Consider the following 22,755-nt stretch of genomic DNA (forward strand, 5'->3'; position numbering starts at 1 on the left):
CACCCTCTGTCAGAGGAAATCCTTTGTTCGGCCTTCCTGGGCCAGGGCTGCCTGGACCCCAGGAGGGCAGAAACCTGTCTGAGGGGTTAGCAGCAGCTGCAGTGGAGACCCCGGAAAGGCAGTTTGGCAGTACCTGGATTCTGTGCTAGAGACCCGGGGGATCATGGAATTGTCCCCCAATGCCAGAATGGCATTGGGGTGACAATTCCATGATCTTAGACATGTTACATGGCCATGTTCGGAGTTACCATTGTGACAGTGCACGCGTGTAATGGTGTCCCCGCACTCACAAAGTCTGGGGAATTTGCCCTGAACGATGTAGGGGCACCTTGGCTAGTGCCAGGGTGCCCACACACTAAGTAACTTTGCACCCAACCTTCACCAGGTGAAGGTTAGACATATAGGTGACTTATAAGTTACTTAAGTGCAGTGATAAATGGCTGTGAAATAACGTGGATGTTATTTCACTCAGGCTGCACTGGCAGGACTGTGTAAGAATTGTCAGAGCTCCCTATGGGTGGCAAAAGAAATGCTGCAGCCCATAGGGATCTCCTGGAACCCCAATACCCTGGGTACCTCAGTACCATATACTAGGGAATTATATGGGTGTACCAGTATGCCGATGTGAATTGGTAAATGTATTCACTAGCCTGTTTGTGACAAAATTTGGAAAGCAGAGAGAGCATAACCACTGAGGTTCTGGTTAGCAGAGCCTTAGTGAGACAGTTAGGCATCACACAGGGAACACATACAGGGCACATACTTATGAGCACTGGGGCCCTGCCTGGCAGGGTCCCAGTGACACAGACTAAAATAACATATATACAGTGAAATATGGGGTTAACATGCCAGGTAAGATGGTACTTTCCTACAGTGGGCTAAAGTGTGTTTTACAGAATATGGCCACCCCCAGCATCTTGGTGTCAGTGTATGCCCAGTGTCGTACAGGTATTTTGGATAGGCCATTCAATGTCTGTCTATCCTGCGTAAATTTGTCTCTTGGAGGAATACAATGTTGGGGTTATGTTGAAGAATAAATCTCCAGATCTGTTTACGCTTGTTCAGAGAGTTGATTCCCTGGCTATTTAGAGATAGTAATTTCATACCTCCAGTAGCTCACCCGGAAACAGGCAGGGGCGGGCAATGGCTAAGGCATAGGCTCTTACGTATCCTGTTGAGGAACCTTTCCCCCACGTGCTTGCACCTTGTGCATCTGGTATGACTATGGGTCTCCCCTCTTATCCCAAATACCTAATGCAGACCCGAGGTGTAACAAAAGAGATATGAGAATGAATATTCAAAAATATCTGTAGGCCAATGGGTCCTAACCTGTGTACCCACCCGTGTTAGAGAGCTGTGTAGAGTCACAAGCCTCTCTATGGGGGAGTCACCTCCCAGCAGGGCAACATACCAGGGAAAAAGCAGCAATATAGCAAACAGTTATTTTCTCATTCAATCAGAGCTTTGGAGGAAGCTCTAGTGGCCTCCCGGTTACTGGCGCTGCCATCAGGGTGATCTCCAAGCAGCGAGTGGCCCAGTCCAAGAGCGGCCTACCACTAGGCGCCAAAGTGTCAGTCATCGCCAGTGGAGCCCATGTTTCATAGGTGTTGTATGATGTCCCTCTTTGTTTCATGTGAGGACGTCACCGCCCAGCTCCTATCAGGATGAACACCCCCCACTGTGGTCCTGGTGGGTTTCAAGATATCACTAGAAGAACATTCCCGCTGAGAGAAGGGCCTGATCTCTTCTGATGCAGGGAGCGCAAGCAATCATTTCACCTCCACAAGTGAGCAGAGGGCGTCCCTCTTACCCCTCCACTGAAAGATTGAGGCAAATGGATGACCCTATTGATATTTGACATTTAATGTCCGTAGTTTGTCAGTTACTGTCTTGAAGTCTTTACGTCCCCTTAGAGTGGTGATGGATAGGTTTTGGTATATTTGAATCTTGTGACCCTGGTATTCTAGGCCGGATTTCAGCCGCGCCGCTTGGATTATGGCCTCTTTTTCAGTGAAATAATGTACTCGAGCCAAGATGACTGGGATGCCACTGGGGTGTCCCAGGGAAGCTGACACCCGGTGGGCCCTGTTGAGAGATGGCAGTGGTCACAAAGGGTCCCCCCTAACAGAGTGCAGCAAGGCTGCAGTGTAGGCAATAATGTCTGTCCCTTCCTCTCCCCTGGGCACTCCCCATAGTCAGATGTTGTTGCGATGGCTTCTGTTTTCTAAATCTTCCTGTTTAAGCTGGAGTGAAATTTGCTGTTCTTCTAGTGTCAACATGCGCCTCCAAAGCAATTCTTGGTCTCTGCTTGTGCAGCAACAGTGCACTCAAGGTCGTCCACTCTCTCTCCAATCTCAGTCACCCCCTTCTGCACTTCTCGGACACAAGATTTGAGGTCAGCTTAGAGGGATGTAATTACCATCCGTATCTCTTGCAGGAAATGGTTCATATAGTCCTGCTGGATGGGGGTGGAGGGTCCGTCACCTCTAGCACCCGCTGCGGTGCAATCTTCAGTTCCATAACAGTACCTGGAGGTTTGGTCCACAGTGAGGTAACGGGGGTCTCCTTGGTGGTTTTAGTGCGTAGCATGGTGCAAGCGATCTACAAGATATCTTTCTAGGCAATGCCTGATGTGGGTGCCGCCGGCCGGCAGTCATTTGTCTCTTTACTCTTCCCTCATAGCGACTGCACGATCATGCCCCCCACCAAGTTCAGTCCAGCTTTGCCCACCAGATAGCCACCTGGACGGGAGACAGGTGAGAGAAGGCTCCGGAGGCAGCTGTTCCCTCAGCACTCCAGCAGGAGGGCAGACCCACCGGGTGCACGTCATGGTGTGTCCTTCAATATGCCAGGGTATTTTGTGCTTAGATGACATTCACTGTTGAAGGTGCCGCATTTTGTGGCCCACAGGGTTCCCCCATTGTAGGAAGTCTTCAGCGAACCGGCAGCAACCGCCTGTCTCCCCCCAGTTCCAGCCACCGAGGGTCACAGGGGGAGGCCGTCTAAAGTCCAGGAGGGGGGCGGGAGGTGACAGTACATCAGCGATGCAACCCCCCACTCCTAAGCCAGCCACGAGGGCCAAGGCCAGGTAGGCTGCCCCCTGGCACCGCAGGCCACGCCCCAGTAAGTAGGCTGGAAGAGGAGATGGGAGCCCCATGAAGAGAGGTGCAGCAGTACGGGCCCCGCTGATCAATCTGCCATCCTGGTGTCTATCCCAGTCTGCTCAACAGGCACCACTCCTCCCCCAGTCACTGCAGGACCACACCAGTGTCAGGCCGCCCACCAGCCTGTCATGCTATGGGGTCCTCCGGGTGGACCCCGTTTCCAACAGTCCATGTGCTGATGGTCAAAAAGTTCTCCGTCAGGCGCCCCCGTCGCGCATCCCTCACACCCTGTTCACCTTGGAGGTCACGGTCCTTGCAGACTTCCAGTTCTTTGCCCTCTGTGCCACCATCCAGGCTGCAGTGAGTTTACACTCAAATATTGGTAGTGTCCAGGCAGGGCAGCCCACAGCACTTATTGGTGTTGGCCTTTGCCATCCGGGGGCACTCAATGCTGCAGCGTTCACATCAGGGCTGGGCGTGGCAAACCGCAAGACAGTTGTGCACAGGCAAAGGCCCTGTAGGCTGCCTATTGCTGAGTGTAGAAGCAGTAGACAAAATGGGCCTCTCAGGCAGGTCGGGTCTCTGTGGGCTGCTGCTCCGCTCCACCAGCCAATCGGGCCCCCATGCCAGCCACCAGGGTCCACTCATGTGAGGTTGACGGGCCCCGGCATCCAGACCCTGCGGCACACTCGCAGCCGCCCACAGTCATGCCAGGCAAGATGGCATCACTGGCCCAATCAGGCTGCAATGGGGTGGCTCTCCATCCTGCCTGCCGCACCAGAGATCTCCTCACCAGCAGCAGGGGCAACTTGCCTTCCCCTTCACCTCTCCACTGCTCTCATTCGGCTCCGGGACCCGGTGCGGTACATGGCGCCGAGTTATTGCCCCCGAGGTCTGGAGCTCCCTCAATTTGCTTCTTATTAGGCACGCATGCTGGCCATGCCCCGAGGAAGCTTTTTATACCATATAGGCTTGGCCAAAAAGGTAGCCCTGGTGGGAACATTAGGAGGAAAAGTAGATTGAAGTAAGGAACTAGTGTGTTTATTAAGGGGAGAGGCAGTAAAAGGAGTTTTAGAAGTGAGTAAAGTTTCACCTTGAGAAATGCACTCTTTAAAGTTGATAGCAAAAGAATTTAGAATAGAAACCAAATACCTAAATATTTTATCCTCAAAGGTGAGCATTTCAAATTAATATTTAGTGGTTTATTTAATTAATGGAAGAAAGTCTGTCTTACCATATTAACTTTATACCCAGAAACCTCAGAAAAGAATGTAATTTCTTTACATAGTGCTGCTAGAGGTTGTTCAGGATAAGAAATAAAAAAAGAAGGTCATCAGCATATGCTGCTAGTTTTAAATTGTGGTTAGCATAGTGAAAACCCCTTATGTATGAACTATGTCTATTATGAGATAGGAAGGGTTCAAGTGCTAAAACAACTAATAATAGGGAAAAGGGACATCCCTGGTGAACAACCTGCTGAAAAATCATACTATTAACCAATACTGAAGCCTTCGGGATTGATATAAGAGCAAGATTAGGGCTATAATCTTAGGATCAAAACCATGTCAAGATAAGGATATCAGCATGGATTCCCAGTTATCCTGTCAAAACTTGCTCTGAATCAATGGTGATAGCTGCAAGCCGATATTTAAGCTGAAAAACTTTTCTTAAAACATTAAAAAATAAATGAATATTATCTGATGGTAACCCTCCTTTTTATAAAACCTGATTGTTCCTTACAGATAAGATGTGGAAGGAAAGATTTGATTTGATGCAATTTGCTAGAATTTCTGTAAATAATTTATAATCCTCATTGCCCAGAGAAATAGGTCTATAAGTTTTACAATGAGCAGGGCCCTTGCCAATATTATACATAAGACAAATTGTGGCTTCATGAAAGAAGTCCTTCCAACAGTGGTAAAACATTGAAACAATTGCAGTAAGCAAGGTTGGAGAATGTGGGAAAAGTGGAGAACAAAATTCAACTGTAAAGCCATTGGGCCCAAATGACTTCCCTTTCCTCAATAATGTAAGCTCTTGTGAAATTTCTAACAAATAGATATCTGTTTCTAAAGAATTGAAATCTAAATCTGTGTGAGTATATTTAGGAGTATTCTGAAGATAATATTCAATGTGGGTAGGTTGCCGTGGAGATTCAGTTGTTTATAAAGATTTGTAGACGTTAGTAAATTCCTCCAAGATATCTTTATACAGATGCACACCCTGGAAATTGATTGAGTCTATATTAATTTGATTATTTTTCTCAAGATAATTAGCTAGTACCTTACCAACTTTATTTCTGCCACCATGGTATGAAGCACTAGTTTTCAGCAATATTGATGAAGACTCTTCATTTGGGAGCTCACTAACTTGTAGTTTAACTTTGAGGAGATTCTGAAGATCACTACTTTATTTAGAGGCACAGTATTTCTGTTCTAATTTTTAGGGAAGTCAGTAAAGATTTGTGTTCATTGGCATGAACTATATTCTTCTTTAATACATAGCCCATGATGAAACCGCGAGCAGCCGCTTTAAAGGTGTCCCATAAAAGTTGAGGTGAAGTACTAGGTGAGTCATTAATTGAAAAGAACTCTGAGGTAAATGATATGAAGGACAAAGAGAATTCAATGTCTTTTAATAAGGAAATGTTGAAATTCCAATTCTGTAGATTAGGCTGTTTGGGAACCAAGTCAAAGTCTGTGATTATCATGGCATGATCTGAGAGTAAGCTAGGGCTAATGGTAGATTGAATGATATTTTGGGATAAAGGTTTAGAAACAAAAATGTGATCTAATCTAGTTAGTGAACCGTGTGTGTTAGTATAAAAAGTATAGTCTTGTGAAGTGGGATTACATAGTCTCCATGAGACAATTAAAGCATTGTGTTCAATAGTGGAGTAAAATTGTTAATGCATTCTATTAGGAAGAAACCGATCGAAAATTGTCTGTCAAGAAAAGGGTACATAATTTGGTTGCAGTCACCTCCCAAAATCAAGTAGATAACTTTAAATTGAAGACATTTTTGTGAGATTGTGGTCCAAAACTTATATTTGTGATGGGTGGGACATAGGTATTAAAAACTATTAAAGGAATTTTCATAATCAATAATTTGACAATAATCCTTCTGCCTTCAGCATCAGTTTCTTGTGAAAAAATACTAAATTGTAAATTCTTCTTACATACAATTATAACACATTATTTTTGTGAGAGACACCAACATACAGCCTACTCAACCATGTTTAAGTTTTAAAGCTTCAGAATCGGTAAGGTGAATTTTTTGTAATAAAACATAATCTGGATTAACTTTAGCTAAATGAGATAATCCTCTCTGTTGTTGTTTAGGGTTAATAAACTCCTCTATATATTCCAGGAAATTACCCTGAATGTGACATTGAAATAACAAAAGTGAAGAAACTCGGGAGGACATTCCAAATGGTGTAATAAAGGCAATACAGAAATAAGGTAGCGTAGAGAACAAAAGGAGTACCATGCAAAACTGAAGATATATCGTTTGGAGTAAGGGAAAGGAAAAAAAAAGAGGAAATAAACATAAGAAAATGAAACATGAGATAGGAGCAAGAGAGACAGTATATGTCAAGAACTAATAACTGAAAACACACCTTGAAAAATAACAAGAAGAAAATTGGGGTGCCGGCAACACTGATGAAGACGGTATATCTGACAAAGGGCACACACCAACAACAAAAGGGTATTTCCTAGCACTCATGTATGCCTGTAAGGAGAAACAAAAAGGAAATTAACTGGTAAACATCCCAGGAAAAACAATTCAAAATATAAAAGATTCAGAGTCAAAATGAATGTCCTGAAAGTTGTTAGCGGGTAGAAGGGCCAGTGGTATCCATAGAATCCATCATATAAGCGTTTTTAAATCTTCTGAGCTCACCCAGCTTCTCAAACATGGTAGTTTTGTTTTGGTAAGTGACTTTGAAGAGACATGGATGAAAGAGACCATAATGAGCTCCCAAAGCACATAGCACAAGATGAAGACTACGAACGTCTTTCTGTCTGCTAGCTGTAGTATTCTAAACATCCTGCAGAATAAAAATCTTCCTGCTAGACCACCCAACCTGTTTCTTGGATTTAGCTGCATTGAGAACTTTCAAGAGGTCAGTAAACGTCAAAAATAGAAAGATCACTCCTCGAGGTTTAGTAGGTAGTGCAGAAGTAGAGAGACGATGACCCAATCTATGTGCTCATTGTATATTTAAATTCACGGTGGGAGGTAAATCCACTAACTGTGGTAAAAAGATGCAAAGAAGGAGACTGTATCCCCTCATCCATTCCTATCAGACTATAAATACCCATATTGGTGCCTCTATTTCATTTTTCTAAATCTTCTGCATTATTTTTTTTAATTGAAGGACCTCTTTTCCCAAAACCGCAATTTTAATAGTTTTGTCCTGCAAATCAATGACTTGATATTTTACCTCAGAACCCCTTGTCTCCCTAATAGGCAATTTTTCATCAAGACCCTGAATTTGCTTATTTGTTTTTTCAATGAATGGACGAAGGGCCCTAATTTCTTCTGGTAATATCTCCATTGAAATAGGAGAGGGCATTTTTCAGGAGATGGGGGGGTCATGTTTACTGCTACCCGTGCCTTTTTACTGTAGACTCTCTATGTTTCAGGCAGCTTGACCTTTTAAAGTGGTGTTTTTTTTAGCCATGACTGTGTGAAATTTCTCTTCTAGTTTGTGGCACAAGACTGCATAAAAGCCCCCCCCTTTTCTGAGTGAAAAGGCTACATACATCTTGCAGAGTGTGTTTAGGAGACTGCCTAATCTGTTTCAGTGATCTAAATTGTGTTTAGAAACTGTCTGCATCCCCTGTTTTTTGCCTTGAAAAAGCCGCATTTCAGTGTGTGCGACAAGCAAAATTTCAGTGTTTTTTAAGCAATCTCTCCCTTACCTGGAAAGTAGACTCTGCTAGCTTGGAACTTTGGATTCAGCCTGTCTGTATCCAAGTAGATTCTGGAAAGAGCAGCAGCTGCCTCCTCCCTGCCCTCAGGGGCTGGGCTTAGCTGATTGGCTCTCTGAGTCCCTGGCAACCTGAGCCCTCCTCCCACACCTGTTCTGGCCCCTTATGTTTGTGGAGGGAAGCCCAAGACAGCCACCTCCATTTTGTGAGCCCAGAATTTTCCTTGTGCCCCAATACAGCCCAGGGTTCAGGGATTTCCTAAAAGACCTAGGTAAGGAGCCTCAAGCTTTTCTGTGAAATTGTATTATTTGTTTAAAAGTATTGGTTCCTGCTACCCATGCCTGTTTACTGTAGACTCTCTGTGTTTCAGGCAGCTTGACCTTTTAAAGTGGTGTTTTTTTTTTGCCATGACTATGTGAAATTTCCCTTCTATTTTGTGGCACAAGACTGCATAAAAGCCCCCCCTTTTCTAAGTAAACAGGCTACATACATCTTGTAGTGTGTGTTTAGGAGGCTGCCTAATCTGTTTCAGTGATCTAAATTGTGTTTAGAAACTGTCTGCATCCCCTGTTTTTTGCCTTGAAAAAGCCACATTTCAGAGTGTGCGACAAGCAATATTTCAGTGTTTTTTAAACAATCTCTCCCTTACCTGGAAAGTAGACTCTGCTAGCTTGGAAGTGTGGATTCAGCCTGTCTGTATACAAGGAGGTTCTGAATAGAGCAGCAGCTGCCTCCTCCCTTCCCACAGGGACTGGGCTTCAGTTAACTTGCCCCTTATATAAGTTCCTATTGGTTGTTGCATATGGTGTTGTGATAGGTTGTTGGGGGCTGGTCTTTCTATTGGTTTAGGGATTAGAGTTGATCTTGTGATTGATAGTAGGGCTGATATTCTGGTTGGTTCCTAGTTTTTAGGGCTGGGCTTGTGATTGTTGGTAGGGCTGAGATTCTGATTGGTTCCTGGTTTTTAGGGCTGGGCTTGTGATTGGTGGTAGGGCTGAGATTCTGATTGGTTTCTGTTTTTTAGGGATTGGCTTGTGATTGGTGGTATGGCTGAGAATCTGATTAGTTCCTGGTTTTTAGAGCTGGGCTTGGGATTGGTGGTAGGGTTGAGATTCTGATTGGTTCCTGGTTTTAGGGTTTGTGTTGTGATTGGTTGTCAGGTTTAGGGGTATGATTGGTGATGAGGGTTGGGTCTCCCATTGCTTGTGAGATTTAGGGTTACAAATCTGATTTGTTAGGGTTAGGACTAGGTTTCTATTGGCCAGTAGGGCTATTTAAGCCTAGGGGTCAGGGCGTCTCAGCCCGTGCGTCGGGGCTAAGGGCGGAGAGGATAAGGGCAGTTGCCTGTTTGGGCCTATTAGGGACTGTCAGCGCCTAGGGCCAGAAATGCTGCCCATTTTCCCATCTGTCAGAAAGGACTTTACATCCTACACATCAATCAACATGCAAACACATTATCTGCAAAAACATCCCATTCCTGCATCATAAACTGACCGCAGACAGATTGCAATGTCCCATCATCCAACACGATACCCCTTATACAACACATATACACATATCCTCCACAACTACAACAGTAAAACACCTTCATTCTCACAGCAAACACTACTCTGTCCACTCCCACAAACACAACCTGCCATCACCCACACAACACAAAAGCACACTATACATTACTTTCAGCCTTCCAGATACACACTCCCTGTTCATACAAACCAACAACACTATCCTCTATTTGCTCCACACAGACCACCTTTCATCAGAACAGTTCCCAAACCCAGCCTTCCTACACACCATCTACAAACACCCATCCCCTCTCTTCACCAATTACATACAACCATACAATTCTCACACTCCGCATCACCACACATATTACCTCTTCCAGTCATCACAACTAACACAAACTCCACTGACACACATCCATCCCCTCTTACACACCTCATACATTCATTTCCAAAATAAATCAACACCCCCTGTAAGACTCTAATTCCACTCACCAGCACTAACTCACATACAAATCCCTCACTGAAAACAACTACATCAATATTCCCTCTCACTATTCCACAAAAACAATACAGACCTCAAACATCAGCCCATCACATCAACACAAACTTTCATTATACTTATCGTCACAACAACTCCCACCCTCAAGACTACACAAAGAATACCAATCCCGTCCTATCTTTACCCCTACATTCTCACTCTTCACAAACACCTACCACAAGCACCCCAACCCAGCAACTTTCATTCACCCGCCTCTCCTCTATTGCACAATTTAGAGCCATACATCATGACCCACATGCTCCTCCACCAACCCATTCTACATCCACACTAAACAGACACAAACAAGTTAAACAACATGCCACTCTTAACAACGTTGCATCCCCTTGTCTATTACATAATAAGGCTACCCTACAAAAACAGTACACTCTTCATGTCTCTCTCAGCCACCAAGTCCACCACCCACACACACAGACCCAAGAAAATACCTCCTAAGCCTGCTGGAAGAGGAACCCTATATTGACAAACAAGACTATTGTGACCCTCACACAGTTATCACAACTAACAACACACCTGCTTCAAGCTCAAATTATAATGCTTACCCTTCTTCTAAGCAAAACAACACTGCCACTAACATACCTTTTCCACACTGCCAGCTCATAAATGCTTGGTCACTCTAAAAAAACAAGCACCATATCTTCGACCTGCTCACAGACACAAAACCTGACTTACTATTCATGACGGAATCATGGTTGGGAGATGACATGGCCCCAGTGTTGCATGAAACCCTTCCTCCGGACTATCACACCATCACACAAAACCGTATAGGCAAGAGAGGAAGTGGACTAGCAATTATATTCAAACAGGCAATTAATCTCAGTAAAACAGACAACATTTCCATACAAGGTTGTGAAGCCCTCCTCACCAGATGCCACCCTACTCCAACTTCCTCCTGTAACTTTCTCCTCCTTTATAGACCTCCACTTAACAACTCAACATTCCCAGACACTTTTCTAGGTACAGTCTCAAACCTTATTATATTATACTCAAACCTATGCATTCTTGGGGACCTAAACATTTGGTTTGACAAACCCAATATGCCCCATCCAAAAGCTTTCACCACTGGCGTGGTCGCATTGAACCTACATCAGATTGTACACAATCTCACACACATCGCTGGACACATCTTAGATGTCATCTTTGCTAAGCCTGAACTAGTTACAGTTCATAGCATCACGCCAATCACATGGTCAGACCACCATTTGATAACTTTCTGACATAAAACTCCACAAATCAACATACCCCACAACTATTTACATACATGCACCTATCGACCTTGGAGCAAACTCAATTTTGATGACTTAGAAACACAACTAACAGCCAACACAGATCTAGATACAATTAATTATGTTCCAAAACTTTATGAGTGGCTACTGGAAGCATTTGATATCCCAATACCACTCAGAAAAACTAAACACGACAAAAGAAAACCAACACCTTGGAGAAACACAGAACTTAAAAAAGATAAAGCAACAAATCAGAAAGTTGCAATGGACCTGACTCAAGACAAACTGCAGCTACACAAACGTAACAGAATATACAAATCATCAATCAAAAAAGCTAAAAAAAGGTACTACTCAGATAGAATTTAAAATGCTAAATCTGCAACAAAAGGATTTTATAAAATTCTCAATAAAGTTCAAAAACCTACATGTATTGAAGGAAGTCATCCCACTACTCAAGATTTCGCAAACAAACTGGCAACTCATTACACAACCAAGGCAGACACATTGGACTCCTATTTAAAACAGAAGAAAACCATCAGCACCAACCCCTTTCCTAAAATACCCTCTAAGAATAAACCAACCCAGCCTCTACAGTCCTTCAAACAAATATCCCAAGGTGAATTTATGGATTTGGTCAAAGCAAGCAGACCTTCCGGTTGCCCTTCTGACCTTTGTCCACCACACATCTTCAAGAACATTCTTTTATCTACTTCTGCTGCCACACCTGTAAGAATAATCATCAACAACTCTTTATCTACAGGAACCTTTTCCTGTAGACCTGAAAAAGGCATACATATGACCGTTATTAAAGAAAACAAACCTAGACCCGCAAGACCCCAACAACTACAGACCAATCACAAATTGACCTTTCCTGGGCAAACTGATAGAAAGAGCAGTATTCGCCCAGATGTCAGAATTCATTGAAGACAATTCTATACTTTCAGACTTCCAAACTGTCCAGGAAGAAGCACTGAATCGGCACTCATAGTAATCTGGGATGATATGAAAAACACAGTCGACCGCAATGGAGTTGCTTCACTACTTCTCTTGGACCTCTTGGCTGCCTTTGATACAGTTGACCATGACACTCTAATTCAAAGACTTCACGAAGCCGGCATAGAAGGGACTGCTCTCAACTGGATTACATCCTACCTTCAAAAAAGATCTAATATCATCTATTCTCCCCCTTTTCATTGAAACCCTACCTCACAAAAGCAGGAGTCCCCCAAGGATCAATCATCTCACCTTTGCTTTTTAACATCTACATGATATAATTACCAGAAATGATCAATGATTTTCATCTCACATGCTACAACTATGCAGATGACACACAAATACTACTTAAATTAGAATGCCCCAAAAGCATCGAAAACTCAGAAATCTTCAGTTGTCTCAGAGCCATTGATCAGTGAATGGCCTTGAGCCATCTCAAACTAAATGCCTCCAAAACAGAAATACTCATATGTGGTGACTGGAAAAGTTATGACCCACTGTGCGCCTGGCCTGACGATCTCAGACTACCTCCTCAATTATCCAAGGAAGTAGAAAATCTTGGAATCACCATGGACTCCAAGTTAACTATGAATGCCCAAATGGACAAATTAGCATGAACAAGCTTCATCACCTTGAAGACTCTAGACGCATCTTCTCCCACCTTGGATTTCCACACAAGGTGCAAGCTACTATCGTGCTTGTACTATCCAAGCTGGATTATGCCAATGGCCTCTACCATGGATCATCTCTATCTATTATGAAAAAACTACAACGTATTCAGAACTCCGCAGCTAGGCTACTATTACATGTAAGGCCACAAGCCCACATCTCAACTGCCTTGAGACCACTACACTGGTTACCCATTGCCAGAAGATGCACTTTCAAGGTGCTTTGTGTCACCCATAAAGATATACATGGAACAGGACGGCTTTTTATCAGAAACAAAATAACCAAATACATTCAACAAAGAAACCTCAGCTCAATATTGCACCATACCTTAGAACACCACCATACAAGAAAAAGACTATAGGTGGTACATCCTTCTCCGTTCAAGCAGCCAAACTATGGAATTCATTACCCCCAACTATAAGAGCCACAGATAACTATCTTGTCTTCAGAAAACTACTCAAGAGTTGTCTCTTTCCTTCATTTTTAAAAAAACTTTGTTTATTGATTTTATTTTGTTTTGCATCTGTTAATGATCATTAATACATACGCGTATTCTTTCATAAAAGCCATAGTTACAATTGTACGACGAAACAACGACTTCAAAAACAACTACTGCCTTAACAACAAGGTCGGAACACCGACCTCGTTGCTACTACTAATGATTTTACCACGAATGCCTTAACAACGATATTTTATGGTGGCTTCAATAGAAGCCTTGTAGAGTTTGGTGACCAAATGGCATTCCGCTCCCTCCATCAGAAGCAAATGTAATATGGCATGGCTCTCTTTAGATTTTGTCTTGGGCAGCGGGACCACTAACACCTCCCTCAGGGTCCCCGGGAGACTACTGCTCTCAAAGGCTTCCGCATAAAGCTCAACCAGTGCTGGGGCCAATATATCTATGTATGTCTTATAGAATTCCATGGGTAACCTGTCCGTGCCCGGAGTCTTACCCGCGGCCAACTGTGTGATAGCTACCTTCACCTCCTCCAGAGAGATCAGCTCTCCCAGACTGCCCCTGTCATCTGGCCCAAGGCTTGTCAAAGGCAAGGAATCCAGCTGTTCCCCTACCGTCCACGGTAATTCGTCCTCGGGTGTCTATACAGGGCCATATAGTAGGACTTAAAAACATCATTCATTTCAGCCGGCGAGTAAACCTGGTCCCCAGTCGTCCCTTCTCACACTTGTGATCGGGTCATTCCTTCCTGCGGGTCGTACCAACCAGGCAAGTAGTCTGCCCTCTCTACCCTCCTCAGCCTGCACGGACATCATGTGTTTCCTATAATCGTGGCATCTCAGTCTGTCAAGTGTCTAGTGGTATGTCTCTCTGGCCCTGAACAGGCTGCGGTCGGTTTCTGGGTCCCCTCTTTGCTCGACCTCCCTATCATGCAGGTCCTTTTCCAGCTGATTCAATTCGCTGACTAGGGCACGTCTGATCCCAACTGACTGTCCCAGGCAATGACCCCTGGTCCCCACCTTAAGTGTCTCCCATTCCGTCCTGCGGGATCCTGTGGAGCCTCTATTGATCCTAATAAGTTCCCTGAGGTACGTTCGTAAGTCCTCCCAGTACGGCGGGTCCTCCAGTGCCCGCGGTTGGAGTCTCCACATCGGTGTTGGGGACCTCGTCTCTGTCCTTTGCCAGGTGACTATCAGTGGGCTATGGTTGGACATCGTGCGGCCCAGATACTCAGAGGAAACCATTTTGTGGGCAAGGGAGCTGGAGCACACCACCCAATCTATTCTAGTGTGGAGGTGATGTAATCCCGAATAGAATGAGTAGTCTCTGGTCTGTGGGTGCTGTAATCTCCATGTGTCTTCCACTCCCCAATGCGTCATCCATTCTCTCAGAACCTCTACCATTTTGTGCGCCGCTGCCCGAGGCATAGGAGGGAAGGAACGGTCGAGCCCAGATCCAGTGAGCAATTAAAATCCCCCCCAATTAAGAAACGGTCTACGGAGCACCTGGCCATCTGGCCTGATAACGTGTGCCAAAAGGAAGCCTGATCCTGATTTGCCACGTATATACACCCCAGCACCACTGGCCTGCCTTGTAGCTTACCCTCTACTATGACATATCTCCCTTCTGTGTCCAAGTCTATTGAGATGGCCTCAAACGGAACTCCCGCCCTGATCCAAACCAATAACCCTCTGGCGTACGCCGAGTATTTAGTGGCGTAAAGTTGTCCCCGCCACCTGCGTCTCAGTTTGTCTACCTCCTGTGCGGTTAGGTGTGTTTCCTGAAGCACTGCTATATGCACCCCCCTTCTCTTGAGGTACAACAGGATTTTATGACGCTTAGCCGGTGACCCCAGCCCCTGAATATTCCAAGTTATCAACTTGTAGGCCATAGAGGTGGGGTAAGTAAGTCCAGGGGGGTCACTACCCCCTCGTGGGACCCAAAGGTCCCCAGAATTCTGCCACGTTTCGGTCCTGCTGTATCCCAGAATAAAAAAGTAAGTAACCCCTTGCATGTGTAATCAAACAAGAACATCAAACCCCAACTCCCTCTTCCCAGGGCAATAACGCAACAGGTTGTCGTCCAGTTTACGCTCATTGAGCCAAACAATAACATTAAGTCACAAAGAGTTCTCGCCATCTAAGGACATTGGACGAGAATCTAAGTGGGGGGGATACCTTCACCACACATAGGCCTTCCATCAAACCTCGCCTCCGGAGGGCAACCCTTCAGTTTACCATGTACGTTCTTTACAGGTCATCTGCAGTTCTCTGGTTCACAATTGGGCCCCCATCAGAATGATGAGAGTCCGAGTCTGAGGAGCATGTTCGCTGTTCCGAGTCCCCACCACTGGCCTTGGTCGCCATCCTCCCCTGGTTCAGCGATGCCACCGCCTCCAGGGCCGATCTCCTTGCCTGGTCCTTCTGTGCCGGTGTTGGCCTGGCTCCCGTGCGTGATCTGTTCTGATGTTGCCTCTCGGTATAGGCGAGGATCCAGGGTTACCCTCCATTTTATGTGCTTCTAGCCACTTCCAGGCCTCCTCTGGCGACTTGTAAAATGTACTGTGGCCGTCGCAGATTACTCTCTTCCTAGCTGGAAATAAGAGTGAGAACTGGACACCAGCATCGCTCAAGGCCCTTTTCCCCGCCATCTATGATGCTCTCTTAGTCTGTACTTCCACCGTAAAGTCCAGGAATAGGGTCACTGATGCGTTGTCGATCTTGAAAGGGCCTGCCTCCCTCATGCGCCGCAGTAGGATGTCCCTTTCCCGGTAGTGCAGCAGTTTAGCTATCTCGGTCCGCGGAGGACGGCCAGGAGCCACCGGTCTCGCTGGGACACAATGAGCTCTTTCCAAGGCAAAAAAGGGAGTCAAGAGGTCCGGAGCCACCACCTGTTGTATCCATGTTTCCAGATATGTCACTGTATCGTTCCCTTCAGCTCCTTCCGGCAGCCCAATGATACGCACATTATTGCACCTGTTGCGGCCTTCTGCATCCTCGGCACGGCGTTCCAGTCTCTGGACACAGTCCGTCAGTTGCTTAACTGTGGTGTGTACCACCTGTTGCTCTGGTGCCATTAATGTGATTGTTTTCTCTGCATCCCGGACACTGTCTGCTAGTTTCTGGTGGTCTGCACGCAGTAGGCCCAGTTTCACCGACACCTGGCCAATTTCTCGCTGGAGGTTCAATTTGGACTCGTCTATTGCCCCAAGATCTTGTCTAGTGTTTCCTGCAATGCGTGAGGTACTGACTCGGCCATTTCCAATGTGCCTGGGCCACCCGCGCGTTATTTCCCTTGTGGGCTAGTCTTCTTGCGGCTTTGGGTCAACATTCAGTCCCGAGCGGCGGGGCGCCCTCCCCCCTGGGGGGCCGGCAATAATCACGACATTCGCCTCTCCACCAACCTCGTCACTTGCTCTGTGCCAGCGCAGTCCAGGAGGGATGGTCCTCCCCAGGCGGAGCCCGTTCCAGATCTCTGACCACCTCCGGGCACTTTCTCTCCCCCTCCGCAGGGGCTCTCTGCTCTTGGAGTCACTGTGCACACCCCCAGTTATTCTGCCCAGAACGTCCCACCAGTGCAGGTCGTTGGTGATGCAGCGGCTTCAGTCCACTCAGTCTCTCAATTCCTGGGACTGGGTTATTCATCCAGTTTCTACATTCTGGGTCTTGAGCCGACTGCAGCCGCTCTCAGCCGCATGTGCTTTGCATCTTACTGTCTCTACCCTGGGGCGTCCCCCTCAGGGCACCACACTCCCGGGTCAGCCTTTTCCTCCACCGGGCCCTCGGCGCTCACCTGCTCCCCTGCCCATCCAATGCCCCGCCACCGAAGGTCCACCCGCTCTTTTTGGGCCAGGCAAGTCCTTCGCCCCCAATGGTGTCGCCTCTCCTGTCTCATGTGGTCTTCCTTTATCCTGTTCCAGGCCACCTCAGCCCTAAGTTTCTCTCCAGGTGCTTGTTTGCCGGAGCCGACCTGTCCCAATCGGTTGCTACATTTCGGCCCTCCCCGGGTGCCACTCCGTCTCGTCCGGTTCACCGCAACCCACACCAGGGCCTTCACACTCCAGGGCCTACTGCCTCTCTTCACCGGTGGGCCCCCCTCCGCTCCCTTCCTGGGGGTCCCCAGCACTCACTCAGGCTCCAGTGCGCCCAGCGTCTCTCCATCGGGGGCCGTTTGTTGCTGGGGTCGGGCACGTTCCTCTCTCACTGTTGCGCCTCTTGGTGTGCCCTCCTTGGCCTTCCCTCTCTTGCATATGGACCTCAGCAGACTCTGATCCGCCCCCAGACTTCAACGGAGGCGGTCAGCCCCTCTCGGCCACCGCGCCCCCAACTCCTCCGGATCGCCGCTCCTCTCCTGCACAATCAGCGGGGCCCGCTCCGCGAGCCAGCCGCAGACACCAAATCACAGCCATCCGCTCGTGGCACGTGTCTGGCAATCCACCCTCCATCTGCCCCGTGGATGGCTGGGCAGCCACCTTTGACTCACAGGCCCTTCCGGTGCCCCCCCACGACCTCACTACTGTCGGGGGTTCTCTCCAGGGCACTGTTCTTATCCGAGAAATAGTTGTCTCTTTCCTTCATAACCACCACATTCAAACAGCTATAGACTACATATGCCTATGCTGATGACTATATTTTTCTGACTATGTGTATATTCTAGTTATATATAGTTCTTTAGAAAATATGTATCACTACTATGTCATAACAATAAACTACACACACACTCTTCAAACCTGTTTAACTAATGTATATTTACTCATGGTTTAAATATCTATATGTATGTACATATATGTGTGCATATGTGTTTGTATTCATGTGTGTGTGTGTGTGTGTATATATATATGTATATATGTGTGTATGTTATTCTATGCTTAACATGTTCATAGGTCATTGCGTAACTCCTAGATAAGTTGTTATACTAGATACTTATGAATCCCTGTTCTCATCTTATATCACACTTGTCTACCCATCACCATATGTCATGTCTCTATCAATCTAACCTCCATTCCCACTCTGACTCATCCCAAATCCATTATACTACTTTCATCTCCTAAATAACTCTGACTAAGCACTTCCCTCCTCTTCCACATCTAACTCACCCAAACCTCACTTTACTACCATGATCTCCCAAACAACCCTACTATATTCTCCCTCATTTATCTCACCCTGCTACTACGATCTCCCTAACCCTTTCCACTGACTCTTTGCTCCTCCATCCCCCCTTTACTCATCCCAAGCCTAAATCCTATTACCATATACTCCCAATTAACACTTCTGGATTCTTCCCTCCTCCCCCCTCCACTACTCCAGTCAATCTAACTAACAAACTCACATATCCGCGGCTCAAATAAACTCATAATAATACTAAAACTGTACTCATATTTTCAAATACTAATCCACCACTAATTCCTTTTGGGTTCTGCAGTAGCGTGCTACTCGCCGAAAAGCGCTTTGACGCCTTGTCAGGGGTAATAAGCGCTATATAAGTACTATTACAGTACAATGCAATACAATATTTCAGTCTTTTATTTGTAGATGAGGAGGTATGCTGTTTCAGTGAGGTAGTATACGCAGAGGAAGAGTGAGGAGCAGCTGACTGAGCCATGTTATCAGAAGCAGTAGAGCTATCAATGTAAGATTCCTCAGAGGACTGGCCTGGGTCTGCAAATGTATACAGTTGCTCCTTGGAGGAGAAATAAAGTGTTTTTAATCTGCTCATATAACGAAGAGAAACCAAGAGAATGTGTGGGAAAGTATCAAATGTGTGGGGAATGCGTCAATAAATAGTTCCTCACAACATCCACTGATAAATGCTATTTCCATTAAAATAGCCAGTTTAGGGAGGAATTCATGTTTGCAAGTACTCTTAATAATAAGGAAGGCAACAGACATCCGTCACTGTGAGCATCAAGAAACTAAAATGACGGGTGCTATGTGAGGAGTGGCATTTCTGCACATAATAAACAATTAGGCAGCGATAGCGATTGCCCAGGGGTTACTTCCTTCCAGATAGTTTGAGGGAAGTGTAGACATTGTTCCCCACATTCGCGCTGTAGTGAAACCGCATTTAAAATTGGCAGAGGCTCCACTGTGGCCCGAAGCTCTCTCATCAGATTCTCACCTTTAGAAACCAGTAGCTTACCTTATGGGTTCACCTCCCAACTGATGGACATTAGGGCATGTTCTATCCTCTCTTCCTAGGATCAACCTCCCCCTAAAGCCACACTGACCACCCATCTGGAGTACCCACCTGTGGGTGGTTTTATGAGAGAGGCAGAGACCCTGACTTGTGCCTCAACTGGTAACAGTTCTAACTCCTGGGTAGGTGAAAGGGTCATGGGGCTCAGAAGGGGTATGCTAATTCTTCTCTTCCAAACTTATCTATTTTATCCTGGTCTTCCTGAGTACCCTTCTCGAGGTCAGTGCCAGGTACCATTTTCTGGTGCTGATCTAGAGGCCTGCTTTATTTTCAACCTCTCTGTGTACAATGAGCTTGCTATCAATCAGCTTGCTATCCACAATTCTGTAAAACAATCACTCATAATGTGCTTCTTCATCATGTTATCATATTATAAAGCCCCTCGTAGTCATTCACTTTGCTGCCCTTCACTCAATCATCCAATGCCTTACTTGAAGAATCCACAAAGTGTACTCATGACTTGACACAGAGATATCTCCAAGAAGACCACTGTGATTGGGACTGGTCTGGGAAGAAAAAAAGAAAGTCGACGGCAGAGCTGGTTGTTAGCTGCATCTGCTTGTGACTGGGCAGGTTTCTTTGAAGTTAATCAAGTTCCTGGGCCCAGCCCATAGTCCATCCTGTCTTGGGCAATCAACATATCCCCATACCCAGGGTCTTTTTGACGGATCAAAATCTTCATTTTGAATATACATGTCATCCCTAAGTAGGCCCTATTGCCTATACGGAAGAGTGTATGATATTTAACAATAGGAAATGTAGAAGTATACTGTTCCACAGTTCCTTACAGTAAAACAGGCCAAAAAGCTATTTGCATTGTAGCAAGGCTGGCTGGTCCTTAGGAGAACTCTGGGTTACATTATTGCATCTAGGAATGCTAATTTTGGTTTGGAAGCAGATAGAAAAGAAAGAGTTTTTTTGTAATCATTATTCATTATCCAGTCTATTGTAAAATTGAATTTGTAATACCTATTAACAAAAAGGCACTTTTAGAAAGTTACCGTTTCCCTTCCTAAAGCCTCTGGAGGCCCCATTGCATTTCTTCTCCCACTTCTTCCATAAAGTATTTAGCATTTGAATAGATATGCATGAGGTGTGAACTTACTCCCCGGACAAGGTCATAGGCCGTGGGTGTTGGGAGGAATTGTTTAGCCATGTACAGGATGTCCTGTAGGCTGGGCCCAGGATATTGATTCACTTCAAAAATGCTTACCCTGTCATAAGCAGATGTAGCTAACACCCAGCTCTGCAGCCTTCTTAAGTCCCCCTAGTGAGACAGGCCCCAGCCATAGTGGGCCCCTTGTTGACATCACAGTGTCAAGTCCTGCTGAAGTGTCAATACATGCTTGACAGGTGTGCTGTTTTTTTATATGACTCTTGGGTCTCACTTGAAAGGAGAGAACCAGGATGACAAAACAATTCTTGTGTATCCACTGTCTGGTTGCTCAGCTTTTGCTCAGCTTTTTTATACCTGACTTCTGTCTCTGTGGTCAATGTGGATACAGGACCCGCCTCAAACCTGGTTTTAGTCTTAGAGGGGAGAGGACAATAGGATTACCATAGTACACTCCCCACATACAATCCCAGCCTTCATAGCACAGGTTTAATGTGGTCAAAGACTGCTGCCATCTTGAAAGTGCCCAAACTGAGTAGCATTATTCCCTGGGCCCTTTATCCCATAGATGACAGTGTACCCAGGGTGCGGTTGCACACACTCACTTGTGCCAGGCATAAGTGTAGTATCTGCAGTCACAAACCTCAGAATATTACTGGATGTTGGGAAGATAAGAAGAGTACTGAACATGCTGTCTGAGACATGAGAAGAGCCTAGAAGACTAGACCTGCTCTCCCTCTTGTACCTAGCACAAAGAAGTGGACTGCAAGGGCCATAAGGCTGACCTTCTGTCAACAGCTACACAACAAGGTACAAGAAGACTTTTCCTGTAACTGCTGAGCTGACCAGTGGCATCCTGACGTAGACTTGACTTTCTTGTTGAGTTTCTAAATGGTTCCCCTGAGGTCCTGGAGGTCTTTAGATACGTACTCCTATGGTGGGTTAGGACTTAAAAGACTAAAGCCAGAAGGTAAAAACTTTGACCAGGAAGAACCTGGTTAGTCTATCCAACCTGCACACCATTGTGGCCAACCACAATTTGCACCTAAGTCCTATTCTACTGAAAGCAATGGCTATCACTGGTACTTTGTTCTTAGCACTATTAGTACTAAAAACAATGTTCAAAAACGATAGCTCTTGTTCCCCTTATTAGATGTTTTCCATTTTGGTATCATTTTGTTTCTTAAATTTTGCTCCATTTTTCTAATTCATTGTGGGATTTGTATTGTTTTGGATTTTGGCTTTAGTATTGTTTTAGTTCTATATAAATATCTGCCTCTAAGTTAAATCTGTCTGCTCTGAACCATAGCTACTAGTGGCTTGAGCTCAGGTTTAGTTATTGACTTTAATGGTTCACCATGACATGGACTGTGATTATTACTTGAGGTGAGTACTTACCGCCCTCCAATAATAACCCAATTCCTTCTTCCGCAGTTATGGCCTGCATGATGGTGGGATCCTCCCCCATGGCAGTGTTGTTGGGCCTCATGGTCCTCACAGCATATTGAGAGAAGCAGTAGAAAAGGTTCCTCAGGTCATATCAAAGTGATGAGAGAGAGGTTACACAGTTTTTCTGAGGCTGTAGAAGTTTGTGGTTTGCCACATAAACTGTGCAGAAAGACTGGGAGACCCTTTAGCGCTTGGGTCAATGCCAAGTATACTCCCATGAGCCAATACATTCTTCTAGGTGCCCCACACTCAGGGGACATGGCTTGACTTCTCCTTCAGGACAGCTATCCTGCAGGACCAGGTACACTCCTTCCCTCTCTGAGTAGGCAGACTTCAAGGGCCTAAGCAGGCTCACAGCTCTCCAGCAAGTTGCAGAAACTTCAAGTGATATCCTCTCACTTCAGGAAGACTGACTTTTGGACAAAAAGCAGACATTGATCACAGTACCTATTAGAGTACTCTGTGGAGCACTCCCTTCCTTGGTAAAGAAGAACGTGTAATTTGAACAAAGAGGGGAAGATGGATCTCACCTTTATATAATGTTTCCAGGAAG

This window comes from Pleurodeles waltl, chromosome 7, assembly GCF_031143425.1.
Source record: "Pleurodeles waltl isolate 20211129_DDA chromosome 7, aPleWal1.hap1.20221129, whole genome shotgun sequence".
Classification (NCBI taxonomy): domain Eukaryota; kingdom Metazoa; phylum Chordata; class Amphibia; order Caudata; family Salamandridae; genus Pleurodeles; species Pleurodeles waltl.